At 44.4% G+C, this 23,709-nt stretch overlaps 1 long non-coding RNA gene across 1 annotated transcript; it reads left to right on the forward strand.

The window, feature by feature from the left end:
* Positions 1 to 261: 261 nt before the first annotated feature.
* LOC134928785 (uncharacterized) lies at positions 262 to 23,601 on the forward strand. The gene is made up of 3 exons (XR_010178009.1): positions 262 to 355; positions 20,655 to 20,833; positions 23,232 to 23,601. It is a non-coding gene; the product is annotated as an uncharacterized LOC134928785 (long non-coding RNA).
* Positions 23,602 to 23,709: the final 108 nt, after the last annotated feature.

Here is a 23,709-nt window from a genome sequence, read left to right on the forward strand (position 1 = left end):
ATATGCCCCTAGGCATTTGCCAGGGCTGCCTGTGCCTAGGGATGGCTCTGTAGTGGGTACAAGCTCAGAGTTTTGACTGCATTTTTCCGTTAGTACATCCTGCCCTGGGTCTGGGGTACATAAGGAAAATTCTTTAGGTCATTTTTTCTAACAAAAAATGTAAATAATGGAACTGGTATAATACTGCTCCATTAAACGCTTATCCCATTATAAGTTTTGCTAAGTTGCAGTGATTTGTCTTTTCATATGATCTACAGGAGGTGCTTTCGGGAAACTATACACTAATCGAAGGTGGCAGCACCATAGATACATTGACGGAAAGGGCACAGATCCGCAGGATAGTACTGGAGGCTTGGTAAGTATATCAGGGTTGGGATGGGGAGGGGACAGGGAAGGGGGTGGTATGGGACATACTGTGGTGATCATTTTATTTCTACTTATATACATTTCAAAGGAAAACTGAGAAAAAGAATTGTCAAAACCACAACACCATTGATTCCATTAGACGTTATCATATTACTATTAAAATTCAGATGTTACTAATAAATATATTTCATAATGATATGACACAATACCGGTGGTCATAATCCCGACAGCCATTGACCGACAGTCAAAATACCGACACGGTCAAAATACCGAAATTCATTGTACCGACATGTTCAAAATGCCGACAGTCAGAATACCGATATTTGAAATGCCGACATGCGTTTTTAAGGAATTTTTACCCCAAAACAGACTTGTTCATACTTTTAAAGTATCCTGTTTAGTATCCCGCTGACCGCTTCAACTGGAGAGTGACTACAGCACTACTAACAGCACGTCCTTGGCAGCTCTCATCCTACCGCTGTGAGCCCAGCGGATAACGGCTTGTGCTTATGCTCTCTTGACCGTTCCACAGTGAGAGCTGCATAAGCCGCAAACAGCACAGCTCTGGACAGCTTCCTTTGCACCGCATTGAGCGGATTGGGCAGCCGGCGCCCGTGATCAATTAGGAATTGCTGATCATCCATACTACCAATAGAGGCTGTGGTAAGCACTGCACATTTACAGATGGGTGGTCTTCAGTATGTCGGCTCTTGGGATCCCGGCGCTCAGTATACCGGCGCCGGAATCCCGACAGCTGGCACACCAACACTTATTCTCCCTCGTGGGGGTCCACGACCCCCCTGAAGGGAGAATAAAATAGCGTGCGCCACCGTGCCCGCAGCGTGGACGAGCGCAGTGAGCCCGCAAGGGGCTCATTTGCGGTCGCCACACTGTCGGTATGCCGGCGGTCGGGCTCCCGGCGCCGGTATGCTGGTCGCCGGGAGCCCGACCGCCGGCATACCATACTACACCCTTACAGACTGCCTTATAGCGATATACGCTTATTTATCATGAAACTGTGCATTTGAACTGTGCTTTCAATATATTACCCTGGCAAAGCCTCTTAAATTCTGGATGACATCGCTGGGAGCAAATAAGTGGAAAGTTGCTCTATATTTAAATTATTATTGAAGGGTACATTGTAACAGTGAACTGGTTACTATACCCACACAATTAATGGACTTCTTAGCTTTCATCTGAACTTTTAATCACTTAAGGAGCTCACATGTCCATTTAGCCCACGCGTGGAGCTTACATTTTTGAAGTCCCTTTTAAATGTGAGAGTTTTACTATCAAGGGTAAAGGTTAATATAGTTACAATATTTCTAAGGGAGCTTTATAGTGGATATACCATTGGATACAAATTCTACTGAAAGTTACAAAAATATACATAGCGTGCTGAGACTATTATATTAGTCACTTTTTAACTGTTTAGAAATTGTTTTATTTGTATTGTTAAGTAGGATGTTTTAATACATTGTACCATTCACTACTTTCCATGACAGCGCTTCTCTGTGTTTTTTTACTTTTTGTATTATATTTGTTGAGGTTCAGCACCTCAATTTGTGAAGCTGCAGTCAGTGTTAAGTATTTAAGGAAAATAAGTGTCTCATAGCCAGTTACTAGCGCCCACTTCCATCATTCTGTGTATTTTTTGTTCATACTTTACCATCACTTGGAGGGGGAATATAATAGTGTGCCCGAAGCATGGCGAGCGCATCGAGCAATGCGAGGGGACACGGTACACTTGCACGGTGTCCATGTTGACCAAATATCAGTATTCTGACTATGGCCAGTATTTACTAAAAATCCGAGTTTGGCCGATTTGTGTTTTTTTTTCTAAGTCCCAATCCGGGAATTCACTAAGTACCAATCTCGGCAGTGTCTGGTCTATTCGTAATGGTTTGAATGACAACGTTCCGAAATACGAATGAATAGACCATCGGTCAAACGCGGCTGTTATTTCATAGAATACGGGAATTCACTATTCATTCACATTTGGGTGTTAGTCTCTGAGTGCTCCAATGCGGTCGTATTTTTTTTGCGATTCGTTAAAAAAAGCGGCAAAAAAATAGACCTGCTTTTTTCAGTCGTGTTTACATGTGTTGCAAATAAAAAATCACTCACACCTGAATTAGGATGCCTATAAAAGGATGTTAGGCCCATTTCAATACACCTACACTCAGAAATGGCAGCAGGACTGTGGGCCAGTGATCTTTTGTGTGCTGTGGGATTCCTCAGACTCAGACATCAGCCTGTAAGTAACCAGGGCCAAGAAACTGAACATGGTCAGCGCAGGTTATACAGGTTCCGCGGAGGCTGCGCAGGCCTCTTTTTTTTAGGGGGCGTTTAAACTTGAACGCATTGTCCGATGATAAGGTCATACAGATGTTCCGTCTAAATCGTAACAACATTTTCCGTCTGTATGACCTTGTCAAACAGGGCCTAGACCCTGAGACAGCACGCTCTCGCCCTGTCTCAGGCCTGCACAAACTCATGGCTGTGTTGCACTTTCTGGCTACTGGCAGCTTTCAGGCTGTGTCTGGGGATGTCATAGGAATCTCACAGCCCTCATTTTCCAGAATCTTAACACAGGTGATGTATACCTAACGACCTCTTCTGTTTTGTGTTTGTTTTAATTTCTCGTGGCCAGTTCTGTCCTAAAATCTCATGTTTATTGTTCTTTAAAATGTACACACAGGTGTTGGCTGTTTTGCAGCCCCACATCGAGGCCTTAATCTGCTTCCCTACCCAGGAGTCTCAGTGGCATGCCATCAGGGTAGATTTCTATGAGCTGGCTGGCATGCCCAATGTGCTTGGAGCCATAGATTGCACACACATTCAGCTGAGACCACCTAGGGGCAGGCAGCACATATATACAAACAGCCATTTCGAACACTCCACAAATGTGCAGGTGGTTTGTGATGCAAATCTCAAAATAATGAGTGTTGTTGCTGGTTACCCTTGGGGCTGCCATGACTCCTTCATCCTCAGTCAGTCATCCCTTTTTAATAAGTTTGAGGACGGACAAATGCCAGATGGATGGCTGCTGGGTATGTAATTTGATATGTGTAGGCCTGCGTATACTTTGTCCAAATACAGGTGCAGATGTATTAACCTGTAGAAGGCATAAGGAAGTGTGAAACCAGTGATCTGTGCAAGGTGATAAAGGCACCAGCCAATCAGCTCCAATATGTAAATTAACATTTAGGAACAGATTGTCTGCTGCCTTTATTACCTTGCACATATCACTTGTTTTTCACTTCCTTATGCCTTCTTCAGGTTAATACATCTGCCCCACTGTGTGTTACTTATGTGTTGCTGTATCTTAACATGAATCACGTTACTATATCTGTCTTTTAGGTGATGGAGGATATGGCTGTTTCTCTTGGCTTCTAACTCCATTGTCCCGACCTGATACCCCTGCTGAACACAATTACAATAATGCACATAAGTCCACGCGGAATGTGATAGAAAGATGTTTTGGTGTGCTGAAATCTAGGTTTTGGTGTCTGGATAAGTCTTGTGGCCTTTTGTTGTATAGTCCCTCCAAGGTGACTCAAATTGTGTTCTGCTGCTGCTTTCTTCATAACATGTGTTTGCAACAACATCTGCCACATGTTGTGGAGGAGGAGGAGGAGGAGGAGGAGGAAGAAAGCAGCCAGCAAGCAGAGGAATTAGAGACATCTGGTGATACTTGGAGTATTGATGTAGGGAGGCAGGTTAGGCAACAGATCATCAATCGCTATTTCTAAGGTAAGCTTGGTTTGCTTATTTCATTTGTTGTGTAATCATAAATAGATGTTTTGTTTTTTTTCTACAAAACCATTACTCAGAATGTGTCTGTCTCCTTGACACATACAAACATACCCTCGCTATATGAAAAACAAATGTCGCATGTGTATTATGTGTATTTTTAATCTCAAAACAACAGATTATGAGTGGCATGCATTAAGTCTGGATAAGTGATCGTAAACTTGCAGTGCTAATTTCTTACAAGCCCACATCATCCATTTAGTATTTCACTTTATCATTGTGTGTAACGTCCTAATGCACAGGTTCACAAACTCGGCCCTCAGGACCACACACAGTGCATGTTTTTCACGAAACCCAGTAGAAGCACAGATGTATGAATTACTCACAGACATATGTTAAAAGGTTCACAGGTGGAGCTAATTATGTCACTTGTGATTCTGTGCGGAGACCTGCAAAACATGCACTGTGTGGGTTCCTGAGGGCCGAGTTTGAGAACCTGTGTTCCCAAAAAACACTCCTCAACATATAATATGTTAGCCTTGAGGAATACATGTGTCCCTATGTGTGATGCACCATCATATTTAAGACTCACAAACTTACTGTAATCAGGAATAATTTATTTCCTAATGTTTGATGCTGTAAACTTGATGATGTGTAAGTAAATACACAGTTTGCCACACATATACATTATTATAGACAGTTTGTGCTTTTTGTTGTAAAATTACATATTTGTTTGTTTCTGCATCACGTGTCAAAACATTCTTAATAATTTTTAACACACACAAACATGTCCCAACAATACTGACATTCATTTGGACAATGTTTTTCAAACAAAACAAAGGCAACATATTACAAGCTTTTTACGCAATTCAATTGTGTTCTTCTTGTAATGTTGTATAGATAAGATAGCTAAGATATGTATCAGTAACATTGTATTTTGGATTGTCTGCAGGCAAAGAGAATGATTGGAATCTAGAAAGAGTAATGATTAGAAAAAAATCAAGTGGTCAGTTTACTTCCTGCTAACATGTATGTGTGGCTCCATCAACATTTCCCGCCTCCAATACCAAATAAAAATGGTAATGAATAAATGTGCGTCCTATTTTTTTTTTCTTTGGCCCACTTATAATTAATGATGTTGAAAAAAGGGTCAAGGACCTAAGTGTTATATTATTTTAGCAACAAAAACACTTGCTAACTTTTTTGAGTTACTTATCACAAATGTCTAACTTGTTTTTTTTTCACATTTTTTTTGGTGGCTGCTTGTCCTGCCCTTTGCCTTTAGCACTGTCATGTTGTCGTGCTCTGGTGGAGCGTCTTGGTGGTGATGAGACTGGCGTGATATTTGGTGTAGTCGTACCAGAACTGCTGCTTGTTTGCTGTTGGTGCATGCATCTGAGTGTTTCATTCAGGTTAGTGAGGGTGGCATTGAGTTCACGTGTAGCAGCATTTTGATTGTCTACTATTCGGAATAAACTTTCATTAATCTTTTGATTGTTTTGAAAAATGCTCATATAACTTTGCTGTTGTCTGTGCTGTTCTTCCATTATGCGCTGTGAGTTGCCCATGACCTGTGTAATGTCTGTACGCATGAGTTCCATGGTATTGCCTATTCTGGTTGTTTGTTCATTTTGTCTACTCAGATTTCTTGATATTATTCTGAGGTGAGATGGTAGGCTTGCAAACATTTGTGTCTGCTTACGCAGGCAATCTTCATTAGTTGCCTGCTGTCTAGCCCAAATGGTCCAAAACACCTGATCAGGGCCTTGTGTTCCTGGTGTTGTTGGGCTGTGTTGTAGTGGTGGTGTGCTTTGCTGTGGTGGTGTACTCACAGGTGCTGGGGGGCTCATTCCTTGCATTAATGGCTGCATTTCTAATATGTTTGTCTCCTCCATGTTACTGTGTTGCTGTTGTTGTGGAGGGATGCTGTTCCCAGGACTAGAAGCTGAAATGTTAAACAAATCTCCGTTAGCTATCCATATGTTTGAGAAATGTAAACAAATCACTACACATGGGGGGCAATTTACTAAGATGGGAGTTCTATTTAAGATGGGATGTTGCCCATAGCAACCAATCAGCTTCTACTTCTCATTTATCTAGCACCTTCTAGAAGATAATATCTGGAATCTGATTGGTTGCTATGGGCAACATCCCATCTTCAATAGAATGCCATCTTAGTAAATTTACCCCATGGAACACATGTGATTCACTGTTGCTTTCAACTATTCTGGCTAGCAACATCATCACTCATAGATTAAATACATACATATGCCTGTTTGTGGCAAATGTGTCTGGTTACTTAATTGTGAAAGCAAACACTTTAGTTTTATTGTAGCTCACACATACTCCACCATAAAAACACATTGTAATACATAATGTCTTACCTTATAGCTTTGTTCAAACAAACATAGTAATGTTTTTATATGTATTTTGCAATGTTACCTCAAACACACATGTGAAATGTTGAAAAACAACCTTACTTTTTTCAATAAAACAAACATGCTTTTTTGTTGCAGCATCTTACACACAATGTCATACTGTATGGCTCAAGTGGACATACATATCTTTACTGGATGTGGACAAGGACATTTAACTTGGATTACATTTCAGCTTTTACTTACTGCGGTAAGTATTTACTTTTTTGATGTGTTTTGACTTAATGCGGTTATGAAATATTTTGATTACGTGCTGAATTTTTACAAATTTTTTACAGTTTGATACTCACAATCAAGATGAGGGGAGTGTGGATGACGCCTTGGAGGTGTGTCCAAAATTTGGAGTGGGGGGACAGAACATACGGACGATAATCTTCGTGGCGGGGTAGCCTGCTGTGTTTGGGCCGGGACATACGACCTTGCTTTCTTTTCGGCCACAGGTTTTTTGTGGTGATGTCTTTCAGAAGTGCCACTTCTGCTGCTCCATACTTCTTTTGATGGACCTTTTAATGAAAGTGCAATTTGGTTATGGCCATTCCTTTACAAGCATACCCTATACTACAATGGACACATTACCTGCTTCCGCAGCGTCATCATCATCAGATGTGATAGGAGTTACTGGCCGACGAGGAGTGCTGCTTTTTTCAGACACTGTATAAAATGAATTATATTAAAAAATCATGCTATTGTGTATACATCCACCCATTATGCTTATAAACATTTATTCTTTTAGAAATGCTTGGTTTTTAATTAAAACAAACATAAGGACCAGAAAAAGAAAAAAAACAATGACCAAAACACTAGAGATGAGCGGGTTCGGTTCCTCGGAATCCGAACCCGCCCGAACTTCATGTTTTTTTTCACGGGTCCGAGCGACTCGGATCTTCCCGCCTTGCTCGGTTAACCCGAGCGCGCCCGAACGTCATCATGACGCTGTCGGATTCTCGCGAGACTCGGATTCTATATAAGGAGCCGCGCGTCGCCGCCATTTTCACACGTGCATTGAGATTGATAGGGAGAGGACGTGGCTGGCGTCCTCTCCATTTAGATTAGAAGAGAGAGAGTGAGATTGATTTGAGACAGAGACACTTGATTTACTGGAGCTTAGGAGTACTGTAGAGAGTGCAGAGTTTAGTAGTGACTGACCACAGTGACCACCAGACAGTGCAGTTTTATTTAATATAATCCGTTCTCTGCCTGAAAAAAACGATACACAGTGACTCAGTCACATACCATATCTGTGTGCACTGCTCAGCCCAGTGTGCTGCATCATCTATGTATATATCTGACTGTGCTCACACAGCTTATAATTGTGGGGGAGACTGGGGAGCAGTGCCAGTTATAGGTTATAGCAGGAGCCAGGAGTACATATTATTAAAATTAAACAGTGCACACTTTTGCTGCAGGAGTGCCACTGCCAGTGTGACTGACCAGTGACCTGACCACACTGACCACCAGTATAGTTAGTAGTATACTATATTGTGATTGCCTGAAAAAGTTAAACACTCGTCGTGTGACTTGTGTGGTGTTTTTTTTTTTATTCTATAAAAAACTCATTCTGCTGACAGACAGTGTCCAGCAGGTCCGTCATTATATAATATATACCTGTCCGGCTGCAGTAGTGATATATATATATTTTTTATATCATTATTTATCATCCAGTCGCAGCAGACACAGTACGGTAGTTCACGGCTGTAGCTACCTCTGTGTCGGCACTCGGCAGTCCATCCATAATTGTATACCACCTACCCGTGGTTTTTTTTTCTTTCTTCTTTATACATACATACTACATCTCTTTATCAACCAGTCTATATTAGCAGCAGACACAGTACAGTAGTCCACGGCTGTAGCTACCTCTGTGTCGGCACTCGGCAGTCCATCCATAATTGCATACCACCTACCCGTGTTTTTTTTTCTTTCTTCTTTATACATACATACTACATCTCTTTATCAACCAGTCTATATTAGCAGCAGACACAGTACAGTACGGTAGTCCACGGCTGTAGCTACCTCTGTGTCGGCACTCGGCAGTCCGTCCATAATTGTATACCACCTACCCGTGGTTTTTTTTTCTTTCTTCTTTATACATACATACTACATCTCTTTATCAACCAGTCTATATTAGCAGCAGACACAGTACAGTAGTCCACGGCTGTAGCTACCTCTGTGTCGGCACTCGGCAGTCCATCCATAATTGTATACCACCTACCCGTGGTTTTTTTTTCTTTCTTCTTTATACATACATACTACATCTCTTTATCAACCAGTCTATATTAGCAGCAGACACAGTACAGTAGTCCACGGCTGTAGCTACCTCTGTGTCGGCACTCGGCAGTCCATCCATAATTGTATACCACCTACCCGTGTTTTTTTTTCTTTCTTCTTTATACATACTACATCTCATTATCATCCAGTCTATATTAGCAGCAGACACAGTACAGTACGGTAGTCCACGGCTGTAGCTACCTCTGTGTCGGCACTCGGCAGTCCGTCCATAATTGTATACCACCTACCCGTGTTTTTTTTTTCTTTCTTCTTTATACATACTACATCTCATTATCAACCAGTCTATATTAGCAGCAGACACAGTACGGTAGTCCACGGCTGTAGCTACCTCTGTGTCGGCACTCGGCAGTCCGTCCATAATTGTATACCACCTACCCGTGGTTTTTTTTTTCTTTCTTCTTTATACATACTACATCTCATTATCAACCAGTCTATATTAGCAGCAGACACAGTACGGTAGTCCACGGCTGTAGCTACCTCTGTGTCGGCACTCGGCAGTCCATCCATAATTGTATACCACCTACCCGTGGTTTTTTTTTCTTTCTTCTTTATACATACATACTACATCTCATTATCATCCAGTCTATATTAGCAGCAGACACAGTACAGTACAATAGTCCACGGCTGTAGCTACCTCTGTGTCGGCACTCGGCAGTCCATCCATAATTGTATACTAGTATCCATCCATCTCCATTGTTTACCTGAGGTGCCTTTTAGTTGTGCCTATTAAAATATGGAGAACAAAAATGTTGAGGTTCCAAAATTAGGGAAAGATCAAGATCCACTTCCACCTCGTGCTGAAGCTGCTGCCACTAGTCATGGCCGAGACGATGAAATGCCAGCAACGTCGTCTGCCAAGGCCGATGCCCAATGTCATAGTACAGAGCATGTCAAATCCAAAACACCAAATATCAGTAAAAAAAGGACTCCAAAACCTAAAATAAAATTATCGGAGGAGAAGCGTAAACTTGCCAATATGCCATTTACCACACGGAGTGGCAAGGAACGGCTGAGGCCCTGGCCTACGTTCATGGCTAGTGGTTCAGCTTCACATGAGGATGGAAGCACTCAGCCTCTCGCTAGAAAACTGAAAAGACTCAAGCTGGCAAAAGCACCGCAAAGAACTGTGCGTTCTTCGAAATCCCAAATCCACAAGGAGAGTCCAATTGTGTCGGTTGCGATGCCTGACCTTCCCAACACTGGACGTGAAGAGCATGCGCCTTCCACCATTTGCACGCCCCCTGCAAGTGCTGGAAGGAGCACCCGCAGTCCAGTTCCTGATAGTCAGATTGAAGATGTCAGTGTTGAAGTACACCAGGATGAGGAGGATATGGGTGTTGCTGGCGCTGGGGAGGAAATTGACCAGGAGGATTCTGATGGTGAGGTGGTTTGTTTAAGTCAGGCACCCGGGGAGACACCTGTTGTCCGTGGGAGGAATATGGCCGTTGACATGCCTGGTGAAAATACCAAAAAAATCAGCTCTTCGGTGTGGAAGTATTTCACCAGAAATGCGGACAACATTTGTCAAGCCGTGTGTTCCCTTTGTCAAGCTGTAATAAGTAGGGGTAAGGACGTTAACCACCTCGGAACATCCTCCCTTATACGTCACCTGCAGCGCATTCATAATAAGTCAGTGACAAGTTCAAAAACTTTGGGCGACAGCGGAAGCAGTCCACTGACCAGTAAATCCCTTCCTCTTGTAACCAAGCTCACGCAAACCACCCCACCAACTCCCTCAGTGTCAATTTCCTCCTTCCCCAGGAATGCCAATAGTCCTGCAGGCCATGTCACTGGCAATTCTGACGAGTCCTCTCCTGCCTGGGATTCCTCCGATGCATCCTTGCGTGTAACGCCTACTGCTGCTGGCGCTGCTGTTGTTGCTGCTGGGAGTCGATGGTCATCCCAGAGGGGAAGTCGTAAGCCCACTTGTACTACTTCCAGTAAGCAATTGACTGTCCAACAGTCCTTTGCGAGGAAGATGAAATATCACAGCAGTCATCCTGCTGCAAAGCGGATAACTGAGGCCTTGACAACTATGTTGGTGTTAGACGTGCGTCCGGTATCCGCCGTTAGTTCACAGGGAACTAGACAATTTATTGAGGCAGTGTGCCCCCGTTACCAAATACCATCTAGGTTCCACTTCTGTAGGCAGGCGATACCGAGAATGTACACGGACGTCAGAAAAAGACTCACCAGTGTCCTAAAAAATGCAGTTGTACCCAATGTCCACTTAACCACGGACATGTGGACAAGTGGAGCAGGGCAGGGTCAGGACTATATGACTGTGACAGCCCACTGGGTAGATGTATGGACTCCCGCCGCAAGAACAGCAGCGGCGGCACCAGTAGCAGCATCTCGCAAACGCCAACTCTTTCCTAGGCAGGCTACGCTTTGTATCACCGCTTTCCAGAATACGCACACAGCTAAAAACCTCTTACGGCAACTGAGGAAGATCATCGCAGAATGGCTTACCCCAATTGGACTCTCCTGTGGATTTGTGGCATCGGACAACGCCAGCAATATTGTGTGTGCATTAAATATGGGCAAATTCCAGCACGTCCCATGTTTTGCACATACCTTGAATTTGGTGGTGCAGAATTTTTTAAAAAACGACAGGGGCGTGCAAGAGATGCTGTCGGTGGCCAGAAGAATTGCGGGACACTTTCGGCGTACAGGCACCACGTACAGAAGACTGGAGCACCACCAAAAACTACTGAACCTGCCCTGCCATCATCTGAAGCAAGAAGTGGTAACGAGGTGGAATTCAACCCTCTATATGCTTCAGAGGTTGGAGGAGCAGCAAAAGGCCATTCAAGCCTATACAATTGAGCACGATATAGGAGGTGGAATGCACCTGTCTCAAGTGCAGTGGAGAATGATTTCAACGTTGTGCAAGGTTCTGATGCCCTTTGAACTTGCCACACGTGAAGTCAGTTCAGACACTGCCAGCCTGAGTCAGGTCATTCCCCTCATCAGGCTTTTGCAGAAGAAGCTGGAGACATTGAAGGAGGAGCTAACACGGAGCGATTCCGCTAGGCATGTGGGACTTGTGGATGGAGCCCTTAATTCGCTTAACAAGGATTCACGGGTGGTCAATCTGTTGAAATCAGAGCACTACATTTTGGCCACCGTGCTCGATCCTAGATTTAAAACCTACCTTGGATCTCTCTTTCCGGCAGACACAAGTCTGCTGGGGTTGAAAGACCTGCTGGTGAGAAAATTGTCAAGTCAAGCGGAACGCGACCTGTCAACATCTCCTCCTTCACATTCTCCCGCAACTGGGGGTGCGAGGAAAAGGCTCAGAATTCCGAGCCCACCCGCTGGCGGTGATGCAGGGCAGTCTGGAGCGACTGCTGATGCTGACATCTGGTCCGGACTGAAGGACCTGACAACGATTACGGACATGTCGTCTACTGTCACTGCATATGATTCTCTCAACATTGAAAGAATGGTGGAGGATTATATGAGTGACCGCATCCAAGTAGGCACGTCACACAGTCCGTACTTATACTGGCAGGAAAAAGAGGCAATTTGGAGGCCCTTGCACAAACTGGCTTTATTCTACCTAAATTGCCCTCCCACAAGTGTGTACTCCGAAAGAGTGTTTAGTGCCGCCGCTCACCTTGTCAGCAATCGGCGTACGAGGTTACATCCAGAAAATGTGGAGAAGATGATGTTCATTAAAATGAATTATAATCAATTCCTCCGCGGAGACATTGACCAGCAGCAATTGCCTCCACAAAGTACACAGGGAGCTGAGATGGTGGATTCCAGTGGGGACGAATTGATAATCTGTGAGGAGGGGGATGTACACGGTGATATATCGGAGGATGATGATGAGGTGGACATCTTGCCTCTGTAGAGCCAGTTTGTGCAAGGAGAGATTAATTGCTTCTTTTTTGGGGGGGTCCAAACCAACCCGTCATATCAGTCACAGTCGTGTGGCAGACCCTGTCACTGAAATGATGGGTTGGTTAAAGTGTGCATGTCCTGTTTATACAACATAAGGGTGGGTGGGAGGGCCCAAGGACAATTCCATCTTGCACCTCTTTTTTCTTTTATTTTTCTTTGCGTCATGTGCTGTTTGGGGAGGGTTTTTTGGAAGGGCCATCCTGCGTGACACTGCAGTGCCACTCCTAGATGGGCCCGGTGTTTGTGTCGGCCACTAGGGTCGCTTATCTTACTCACACAGTCAGCTACCTCATTGCGCCTCTTTTTTTCTTTGCGTCATGTGCTGTTTGGGGAGGGTTTTTTGGAAGGGCCATCCTGCGTGACACTGCAGTGCCACTCCTAGATGGGCCCGGTGTTTGTGTCGGCCACTAGGGTCGCTTATCTTACTCACACAGTCAGCTACCTCATTGCGCCTCTTTTTTTCTTTGCGTCATGTGCTGTTTGGGGAGGGTTTTTTGGAAGGGCCATCCTGCGTGACACTGCAGTGACACTCCTAGATGGGCCCGGTGTTTGTGTCGGCCACTAGGGTCGCTTATCTTACTCACACAGTCAGCTACCTCATTGCGCCTCTTTTTTTCTTTGCGTCATGTGCTGTTTGGGGAGGGTTTTTTGGAAGGGACATCCTGCGTGACACTGCAGTGCCACTCCTAGATGGGCCCGGTGTTTGTGTCGGCCACTAGGGTCGCTTATCTTACTCACACAGTCAGCTACCTCATTGCGCCTCTTTTTTTCTTTGCGTCATGTGCTGTTTGGGGAGGGTTTTTTGGAAGGGACATCCTGCGTGACACTGCAGTGCCACTCCTAGATGGGCCCGGTGTTTGTGTCGGCCACTAGGGTCGCTTATCTTACTCACACAGCGACCTCGGTGCAAATTTTAGGACTAAAAATAATATTGTGAGGTGTGAGGTATTCAGAATAGACTGAAAATGAGTGCAAATTATGGTTTTTGAGGTTAATAATACTTTGGGATCAAAATGACCCCCAAATTCTATGATTTAAGCTGTTTTTTAGGGTTTTTTGAAAAAAACACCCGAATCCAAAACACACCCGAATCCGACAAAAAAAATTCGGTGAGGTTTTGCCAAAACGCGGTCGAACCCAAAACACGGCCGCGGAACCGAACCCAAAACCAAAACACAAAACCCGAAAAATTTCCGGCGCTCATCTCTACAAAACACATATGCACTATGGCAACATCAACACAGGAAAACATGTACAGGACACTGACATAGGCCACAAGTTCAAGGAAAGGTTTTTAAAAATTCATAAAAAAACACAACTTCATTTTGTATTGGAAGGAAAAATATTACAGATGCAATATCTAATTTGCTCTGTGATGTGGCACTCCAAAGACACATTACCACTATATGAGCAAAAACAAAATGCAGCAATTTCTTTAAAAAAAAACACTGCAGTGTGGTGTCACGGTACAAATACAAGCAAAAAACTAAAATTTAAAAAAAATGTAAAAAATAAAATAAATAACATTATCTAAAGATGACATTACACATGTAAGTGGTTCCCAAACCCCTTTCCAGTACTCCAGCCTCTAACATCACAACCACTTTTTTTTTTTAAACAAAACCACATGGATCACTTAAATATAAAACATAGTCACAATTTAAAAAAAAAAAAAAAACCCAAAAGGAAAACATTATTGCAGGACAATTCAGAGACACACCAAGTCCAAACTACACATGCAAAAAAATCTGTCTGAAAAACACATGACATACAATAAAGTAAGATGTTACATTGACTTTTATATAAAACATTAACCAAAACAATGTATTTGCTGACACACACTTGAAGATGGGAGTAATATGCAACATCACATGACACACATTACAAAAAAAACAAATAATAATAAAAAAAAAAAGCAAATACACATGCTCACCATTCTTCCTGGGCCTATCTGAATCCCGGACATGGGTTGCAGAGACAACTTCTGGAGGGATTACACTCCGCATGGGCTCCTCATACTCCAGATAACTTGCAATATAGGGCTGCCCACCACCGGTTTCCTGAGCTTCCTTGGCCTCCTTGGCCATTTTGGACTTGACACATCGCTTTATGTCATAGTACCGTTTGCGGCACGTGTCCTCCGTCCGCTTGACCACCCCCTCACTATTGACAGCAGCAACTACTTTCGCCCACAACACCGTCTTCCTCCATGTTGGCACCTTGGCGGACTCAGGGCCAAATAGCTGCCTCTGATACTTAATCAGCTCACGCACCAATGCCACATTTTCAGCAAAACTAAACTTAACATTCCGCCCAGTCTTAGTAGTGGTGCGTGGCTGCGGAGCACTCTGACTGTCACTATCACTTGAGGCTGCTGCAGCAACCTCACCCACCTCCTCCACCTCACTAACCTCACTAACACTCACCTCCTCCACCTGACCAACCTCCTCCCCCTCACTCACACCCTCCACCTCTGAGTCACACATAATTGTGTGTGTAAACAGTTAACACAGGGGGAAAAAAAAGACAAACAACACACTCCTCCACTACCACTACACAACTCACACACACACACACCACACACACACACACACACACACACACACACACACACACACACACACACACACACACAAACAGTGACAAGGGACTATAAAGAAAAATAACTTGGACTAAAAATGAGACAAAACCACAAAATACAAGACAACAAGAATGACAAGACGACTTTCAAACACAATACCACACTTAGAAATCGCTACCACCACTCCTCTTCAAACCACAAATTCACCTACCTCCACAGCACAACCTCCCTCCTCCTCACCACTAACTAAACCCACGAGGTGCGGACGGTTTGGGGCGTAATTATATGGTTGCGCACAGACACTCCTACCATCTGAAACACAACCAATCACGAACGGGGATGAAAATCGAAACTGAAAGTGAAAATGCGGCCGCGGGGGAAAAAAAACCCTGCCGCGTTTAACTTAGGGAAAAAAACAGCAAATACATCAAAAACACGTACGCAAACGACAATGACGGCCATAAATGTGCCAAAAAAACCCGACTGGCATCGACATCGGAAAACACGAAAACAATAAAGTCGACTGCTTCGTAACTTTGCGTATATGGATTCAAAAAGTTGCATGAAAATCCACCCGATACAAAACGAGTTTAAACACTACACAAACCGACTCAAACACGAATATTATTAAATATTGCCCTATGTCGGCATTTTGAACATGTTGGCATAAGGAATGTCGGTATTTTTACCGTGTCAGTATTTTGACTGTCAGTCAATGGCTGTCGGGATTATGAAAGTCGGTATTGTGTCCGTCGGTAAATCATACTGAACCCGTTGAAAGCATTTTAGTAAATTATGCAGTTTAATGCAATAATTAAATTGAGAACCATATCCCAGTTCCCACTGACATGCATTCTTCAGTCTCTTCTGTCGACCTCTCTTTCTGGTTACACACATGGGACGCCACGCACCACCTGACATGAGAGTCGACAGTGTAAAACGAGATAAACGGAGTGGAGGAACTGATCAGTTCGATACGTAGCGACACGTAACAAGACAGCTTGTCGGTTCAGCTCCACCAGATTCCCAAACACTAATCCCAGTTCCCAGTGCACTATGGCCCTCATTCTGAGTTGATCGCTAGCTGCCGTTGTTTGCTGCGTAGCGATCATTTAAAAAAAACGTCAAAACTACGCATGCTTATGAGCCACAATGCGCACGCGTGGTGTACGGGTACAAAGAGCATCGTTGTTTTGCGCTTCTTCTAGCAACAATTCCATTCGCACAGCCGGTCGCAAAGAGATTGACAGGAAGTGGGAGTTTATAGGTGTCAATTGACCGTTTTCTGGGAGTGTTCGGAAAAACGCAGGCGTGTCCAGGCGTTTGCAGGGCGGGTATCTGACGTCAATTCCAGGACCTTCGTCGCAGCAATCATCGCACAGAATAAGTAACTACAGGGCTGAACTACAGGGCTGGTCTTGTTTTGCAAATGTTTTTGTACAGGCGTTCGCACTCTTGCAAAGCAAAAATACACTCCCCCGTGGGCGGCGACTATGCGTTTGCATGGCTGCTAAAAGTAGCTAGCGAGCGATCAACTCGGAGCGACTTTGTATGCAGCTATAATTCAAATAACATGCAAAAATTTAGGGGAAGTACACAAATCCAAGAAGTACCATATGCGCAAAATGTATAGGTGTATGAGGATACATTGGCATTGAAGAGTATAAACATGCAGGGCAGACAAAAGAAAAGCTAAGAGGGGGATGTAATATAAAATTATACAAGCATTCACTACATAAGGACAGACTGCCATGATAGAGCCCGTCTGCCCGCAATTAGTGCTTCCAAGGGCTAGGCTCTACCTGGTAGTATCAGCTGTGCAACCTATGGGAGCAGTTTGCATTTCCATGACAGCAATTTTTAATCAGGATGTGTAACAAACAGCTGTATGCAGCTGTTTGCAATTAATGTGTTGCTTTTAAAATTTTTATTGAATGTGTGAGTACAGGTAGCACACATTTACTGTCATCGTGTCCCATCCGGTGGCAGATCCAGAGGTGGGGCTGCATTACAGTTCAAAATTCAAATAAGGGAGCAACACCAACTGCCACTCCAAACGGTGCCAAACATCGCCGGCCGGGACTCACTGGCAGTTGGTGTGGGTCCCTTATTTGAATTTTTAACTGTGCTGCATTCCCCACCTCTGGAGCCGTCACTTCCTTCCTTGATGTATCAAAGCACGGAGAGAGAAAGTGGATAAAGTACCAACTAATCAGCTCCTGTCAGTTTTCAAACACAGTCTGTAAAATGACAGTTAGGAGCTGATTGGCTGGTACAGTATTTTTCTCTAAGGTATGATTATACATCTCCCACTTGGTGACAGGTCCCCTTTAATTTTTTTACCAATAAAACTGGCACTAGCCTGGCCATGCACGGAGATACAATATAAACCTCAGACTCCTTGCATGTGACTATGGGGGTCATTCTGAGTTGATCGCACGTAGCAACTTTTTGCTGCCCGTGCAATCAACTAGACGCCGCCTATGGGGGAGTGTATTTCTGCATAGCAGGGCTGCGATCGCTTGTGCAGCCCTGCTATGCAAAAAAGTTTCCTGTAAAAGAAGACCAGGGTAAGAGTTACTTACCCTGTGCGATCGTTCCAGCGGTGCAGATCCCGGAATTGACGTCAGACATCCGCCCTCAAAACGCCTGGACACGCCTGCGTTTTCCGCACCACGCCCTGAAAACGGTCAGTTGACGCCCCAGAACGCCTTCCTCCTGTCTTTCTTTGTTCACGGCGTCACTGCCGTCGCCGGGCAACGACACGCCTGCGCATTTCTGACCCGATCGAAGTGCAGCTTGCGATCGAGTCGGAATGACCCCCTATGGCATTAGGAGCCTATGTTGATAAATATGTACACCTGGTATACAGCTAAGTGTCTCCTCTAGGTAATGGCAAAATGTATTGTTTATTAATACAAACACTCAAGGCTAAACACTAACTCATTGGGTGGAATTCAAATGTTTGAAAAGTCGGTTGGGTGTTTGTTTTTTCCTATCTAAAGGTGGGTACACACTGGCCGATATATCGGGCGTTCTATTGAACTGCCGATATATTGCGGGTCCGTCGGCCAGTGTGTACGGGCGATATGTCTGTGAACTCTGTCGTTCGCAGACATATTGCGTCGGCACTACAGCACAGCCGACGGCCAATATATCTACCGATATATTGGCGCATCACTGTGTGTGTACGGGCGACCAGCTGGCTGCCCGTACACATGCTGTGGTGGCTGGTGGTGATCCAGTTCATGACGGATCAGCAGATATATCTATCAGTGTGTACCCACCTTAATAGACAGGAAAAAAACAGACTCCCAACTGACTTTTCAGACATTTGAATCTCCCCCATTGTGAGAGAACACTTTACACACTGGGGGTCATTCCGAGTTGATCGCTAGCTGCATTTGTATGCAGCGCAGCGATCAGGCTAAAAAACGGCAGTTCTGCGCATGCGTATGCAGCGCAATGCGCACACGTGATATATGGGCACAACGAACGATGCCGTTTTGCACAGGGTCTAGTGAAGCATTTCAGTCGCACTGGTTGCCGCAGAGTGATTGACATGAAGTGGGCGTTTCTGGGTGGCAACTGACCGTTTTCAGGGAGTGTTTAGAAAAACGCAGGCGTGCCAGGGAAAATGCAGGCGTGGCTGGGCAAATGTTGGGCGGGTGTGTCACATCAAAACCGGAACTGAATAGTCTGAAGTGATCGCAAGCGCTGAGTAGGTTTTGAGCTACTCTGAAACTACACAAAAAATGTTTGCAGGCGCTCTGCGATACATTCGTTCGCACTTCTGCTAAGCTAAAATGGACTCCCAGTGGGCGGCGGCATAGCGTTTGCTCAGCTGCTAAAAACTGCTAGCGAGCGATCAACTAGGAATGACCCCCACTGTACAGTAGACAACAAGGAAGTGAAATGATCTTCCAAGGTTCCCCTGCAGTTATAAATAATACAATGACTGTGTTTTATTTGAGCGTGTTAAAAAGTATTGGAAGCATAAAAAATAAAATAAAAGAATAACTAGCTGACTTGGTTGGCTGTTTTTATCAAGGATGTGATGGTTATTTGTATTGCATGATATTTACTACAGTATATAATGTAACTTGCCACGTGTCTTTGGGTATACTGCTCAGATCACATAAGCCCTAGGGAAAAAAATATATATAAATATGAAGGTGCAGAAACTCTATTTTCTGTGCAAGAAGCTATGGATAAGACCAGTGGCGGCTCCAGAGATGAGGCTGCAGCGCAGTTCAAAATACAAATAGAGTAGCTGCACCAACTGCCACTCCAAACGGTGCCAAACATCGCCGGCCGGGACCCAATGGCAGTTGGTGCTGCTCCTCAATTTGAGCTGCTGGCATGCCCCCAGTCCCTCTGTCTCCCGTGAATAGACGCTGTGCACTGCTGTTCTGCTATGCAGAGCAGTAAGTGACAGGGAGCCACCCAACTGCCTCCCCCCTTGGGACACTGCGGCCCGTGAGTGTACAGCGGGACAGTGCCCAAAAAGCGGGACTGTCCCGCAAAAAGGTATGGTAGTATACCCAAAGGTATGGGAGGTATGGTAGTATACCCAAAGACACGCAGCTAGTTACATTATATACTGTAGTAAATATCATACAATACAAATAACCGTCACATCCTTGATAAAAACAGCCAACCAAGTCAGCTAGTTATTTTATTTTACTTTTATGCTTCCAATACTCCTTAACACGCTCAAATAAAACACATTCATTCTTTTAGTTATAACTGCAGGGGAACCTTGAAAGATCATTTCACTTCATTGTTGTCTACGGACAGTGTGTAGAGAGCCACCTGACCTGCTGGGGTAAAGTGTTCTCTCACAATGAGTTAGTGTTTATCCTTGAGTGTCTGTATTACTAAACAGTACATTTTGCCATTAGCTAGAGTAGAGGTTACACTTACTGTATCTGTATACCAGGTGTACGTATTTATCAACAGAGGCTCTGTCTTAACCCCATAATGTCACATGCAAGGAGTCTGACGTTTATATTGAATCTCAGTGCATGGCCATCCTAGTGCCAGTTTTATTGGGAAAAAAAATTAAAGGGACCTGTCACCAAGTGGGAGATGTATAATCATACATTGGAGAGTGATAAAGTGGAGAAAAATAAAGTACCAGCCAATCAGCTCCTAACTGTCATTTTACAGGCTGTGTTTGAAAAAAGACAGGCGCTGATTAGCAGGTGCTTTATCCACTTTCTCTCTCCAAGATGTGATACATCAAGGGAGGACGTGTACTATTCCTAGCAATCTTTATGCACTATTCTAATTAATTGTTCATTAAATCCGTTCAGGACTTCCACTGCATCTTCATCTGTAGGGAGGCGGCTTTTAAGCTCTTTTGCATAGTTGACGCTCATCCAGGACTTCCACGGCATCTTCTATCTTCAAGAGCACTTCATCGTCCCTACTTCACTTTTGGAATGACACCGCTGCCTTGCACTAATATTGGCTCGCAGTGGCCATCTTGAAGGTAAACATTTTTTGAAAAGAGAAACCTCCACCATTGAGCATGACACCCGCTGCTAAACTCTGCAGGTAAAGTCTCCAGTCCCGCTCCCATGCCCTCTGCTGCCTCCCGCAACCAATTCCTATGCTGTCTTCATCGCCACTATGTCCTCTGCCACTATTCCCTACACCAACTTCCGCTGCCATGCCCACCGGATCTCGCAGCAGCAGACAGTGATGGGATCCATCCGGATCCCGCAACACTGCCACACTGATGGTGTTTTGGGCTGCCAGGACTAGAGATCGGTTGCCTGCTCCAGTCTCAGCAACCCAACACACTGCAGAATTGGTCGCCTGGTAGGCAGTCGGGTCTCCAGGTACTTAAGCGTGTTTAAAAAACAGGAAACCCGACAGGTGACCAGGATCAGGGGAAGGGATTGGTCGGCGGAGGGTACACACTTGTCCAATGTCGGACAGACAAGTCGGTCAAGAGTTGGATCTACTGAGGATTGGACAAATGTGTACCCAGCTTTAGAAGCTGATTGTTTAGTACTTTATATCTCTCGCCAAGCTTGATAAATCTCCTCCTGTATATAAAGGTGATCCAATTAAAGCTCATGAGAGCCTTTAGTTCATTTCTGGGATATATTTATTGTAGAGTAAATCTTTAAACTTGAAGCTTTAATTGACCTGAAAGCACTCATCTGAGACCTAATGAAAAACTTAAATGGGGCAAGAGGAGGATTTGGTCCTGCTGACCTCTCATATAAAGAACTTCTTCTGATTTGCCGCAAGAACCAGTCAAGAATTGATGTACGATCTGATTAGCCAGGTTTAGTACTTTATATTATTATTATTATTATTATTATTATTATTAATAATATTCTATTATTACCTGAGGTCTACTGAAAACCATGAATCAGAGCTGCAGGAGGTTTCAGTCCTGTTGCCTTCATGACCCAGCTGCTTCCGGACACCCTAAACAAGTATGGAAGCTGGGTTATTCGCCCCAAAACACTGCCATGGCGCATCTAAAAATGTCCATTTCACGAAAGGCACCATCCTCTACAGATGCAACGCAGTCAGAGTTACTTGCTGTTGCGATACAGGCAGGACAGTGATTGTCAGAGTGGTGAGTTATCATAACACCTCTCTGGTGACTCTCATTTTAAACATTTCAGTGATAAGACCTCCTGCATCGCTGCATACAGTGGCAACGCAAGATGTCTCAGTGTAATAATAATGGACATATTAATACATTGACCACATGGACCTTAAAAGGAAAGGGGAGTCTACCTTTAGAGAATTGTATTATCCTAGCAGAATTGTTTATTGTTGTTGCCCTTTGTTTACTGTTATTATCCTTGGTTTATCGTTAGTGACCTTTGTTTATTGCTGTTGGCCTTTGTTTCTAGGCAGCACATCTGTTCTGGTATCCATCTGTATTTGCTGCGGTATCCAAACAATGAAAATAAACAAATTTGACTAGACAAAAGGTTTCTCTGAAGGCGGAGTTTCTCTTAAAATAGAATGTGTCCTGCTTAAGGGCCTAATTCAGACCTAATCGGTGCTGTGCGTTTTCGCACAGCAGCCGATCAGGTCTGAACTGGTCTGGTCTGAACATGCGCCGGCGCATGCCAGATAGCGACGGCCGTCTCAGCTCTGCGATCGCCTCTGTCTGATTGACAGGCGGAGGCGGTCGTTGGGTTGGAGGGGGCGGAGTGGTGGTATTTGGCCGCCACTCAGGTGGCACGGTCCGGGCAACGCAGGCCCTGTGCTGGTCCGTGCAGGGGGCTGACCAGCACAGCGACGGTTAGCTCCATGACATCGCGCAAGAGCTGCGCTGCCAGGGAGCTACTCTTCAAGTACAAAAGCATCGTCGCTGTGCAATGCTTTTGTACTTGTGTGGATGGGTGGGTCCCCCCGCATGTCAGTGTGCCTGATCATAGATGTGCTAAATTTAGCACATCTACCATCAGGTCTGAATTAGGCCCCAGGTCTGAACTGCACATGCGCCGGTGCATGCCAAACAGCCGACGGCCGTCTCAACCCTGCAATCGCCTCTGCCTGATTAACAGGCAGAGGTGGTTGCTGGGCGGGAGGGGGCGGGCTGGCGGCACATCTACGATCAGGTCTGAATAAGGCCCTTTGTATAGTAGCACTAGCTTAGCCATATAGGCAGCTGGAACGTCTTAGGTATACACTGTACTGTGCACCTGTACTTCTATCTGACACTAAAATGAAAGCTCAAAATATATAGAAATAAGCCTTGGTCTACTAATATGGAGGCTTGAGGTCTACCTTATACTGTACAAACTCATTGTGCAGTGGAAGATTACTAAACTTTGCTGCATTTCTGTGATAAAATAATAAGCCATGTTGTTGCCACAGAAGACCAATTAACGCTGCTTTGTGCTCGTCAGATAACAATGCATTGTGATGGAGATGTGCTATTCCTTGCATGTACTTACAAAAATGAACAAAGAAAACGACTACGCAAATTAATAATGGAAAGAGTGATATTCTGTACGAGCGTGCTGGAAGTCAGAAAGATGGGAAGAAGAAAGAAACAGTTAAAGCTGGGAGAACAATGCATCACTGACAAAGGCCTCCATTACCTCTTTTATGTGCTTTATTCTAGAAAAGCAGTTTGAACAGTTTTCTCTTGTTAACTTTCTTCCACAGCATTGTGAATGGACTGAGAGACGTGTGACTAATACGCGCATGCACATATGTACTGCATAGATATGTGTTCATTTTATAGACATGAAATGTGTGTGCACTGCATAAGGGATGCGGTCAAGATCCCGCCGGACGGAATCCCGGCGGTTAAAATACCGACACTGGAATCCCGACCAGCACAATCACGACATATTCTCCCTCCGTGGGTGTCCACGACAC

This window comes from Pseudophryne corroboree, chromosome 5 (genome assembly GCF_028390025.1).
Source record: "Pseudophryne corroboree isolate aPseCor3 chromosome 5, aPseCor3.hap2, whole genome shotgun sequence".
NCBI classification, from domain to species: domain Eukaryota; kingdom Metazoa; phylum Chordata; class Amphibia; order Anura; family Myobatrachidae; genus Pseudophryne; species Pseudophryne corroboree.